The following is a 1471-nucleotide window of genomic DNA, read 5'->3' on the forward strand; positions in this document are numbered from 1 at the left end:
TCTTAGTCAACACTGAATAGAGTACTATAATATAAAATATTTCAAAACACTTTTGAATGCCTATTCCTATAATATTATATGAATTTGAGGTATTTATGAATCAGATGCACATATAAAGATATATATATATATATGCATATATATATACATATATGTGTACATATAAAGATACACACATGAGTGTATATATATGTATATACTGAATTTTAAACATTACGGAATTTTCCACAGGATAGAGATTCCCCAAAGAATTTTTCAGTATTCTATTCTTGGAACACAATGCCCTGCATGACTGCAATGGGTGCATTCTAGAGGCAGAGTCCTTAGAGGCTTCATTCCATGATTGCTTCTCACTGCTCATATGCCTTTCCTACCACTATTAAATAGCCTAATGATTCTTCAGCATCAGTCTGCCCTATTGGGCATAGTTTCTGCAGAATCAATATGAAGATGTACTTCCATGTAGTAAGGCTGTATAGACTGATGATTTCACAATTCTTGATAATGATTTTATAGAATTTCTAAATTGATACAAGTAATTTCAAAATTCCTGTAGATAAAAGGCTGCAAATAGAACTCCATCGTTATTCATGTGTCATGGACAAATTGTACTAGGAAAAGAAAGCAGGCTTGGAACAAATTTACAATAAAAGAAAACATTCCTTTTGGTTAGGAATGAAGTTGCTATCTGGTAACTAAAGGTCATGGAGTGGGAAGAGACAATTTAGTGAAAGTGCAAGGACAGAAAATAAATGATGTACTAGTGTACATTTACAAGCTAGTAAACCAGAAGGCAATGATTTTTCTTTTGAGAAACCGTGCTAACTTGTGACATAATAACTATTGCTTTAACATAAATGAACTCCTGGAGCCAGAAAAATATATAAATAATTATTTATTCAGGCACTAGTCTAAATGGAAACACATGTAAGCAAATCTGCTGTAACTTCTTAAAACTCATTGATCTATTGATCATGAACTATTAGTTTTAACTTGATATGAACTTATAGAATCCATGTGGTTAATTATCCTGAGAAAGTATAAAAATGAACAGCAATAAAATGGCAATGTAGGAGCCCTTTTCTCCTTCATCCAGTGGGCATATGTCTATGTATGTGCCTGACTTTCTCTCTCTCTCTCTCTCTCTCTCTCTCTCTCTCTCTCTCTCTCTCTCTCTCTCTCTCTCTCTCTCTCTTTCTTCCTTATTCTCTCTGATTCACTAAGAGTTGAGGAACTCAGACTCTCACCTGAACAGGAAGAGGCACAGGAGTCAAAGAAGTAAAGAGTTCAAATAACTAAGTTTCTCTTCCTTATTGCCTTTTACAATGGGCAGTAGTTAACTGCCAGATGCCATCAGCTTTTTGTCTCTGAATAACAAGAGAAAGAACAATTGCCAGAAGTCAACAGTTTTGGCCCCTGCTGAAGCCACCTCACTGACTTCACTGGATGCTGAGTGCGCCTCAGAATGAGA

The sequence above is a fragment of the Mastomys coucha genome, unplaced genomic scaffold (assembly GCF_008632895.1).
Source record: "Mastomys coucha isolate ucsf_1 unplaced genomic scaffold, UCSF_Mcou_1 pScaffold9, whole genome shotgun sequence".
Taxonomy (NCBI): Eukaryota; Metazoa; Chordata; class Mammalia; order Rodentia; family Muridae; genus Mastomys; species Mastomys coucha.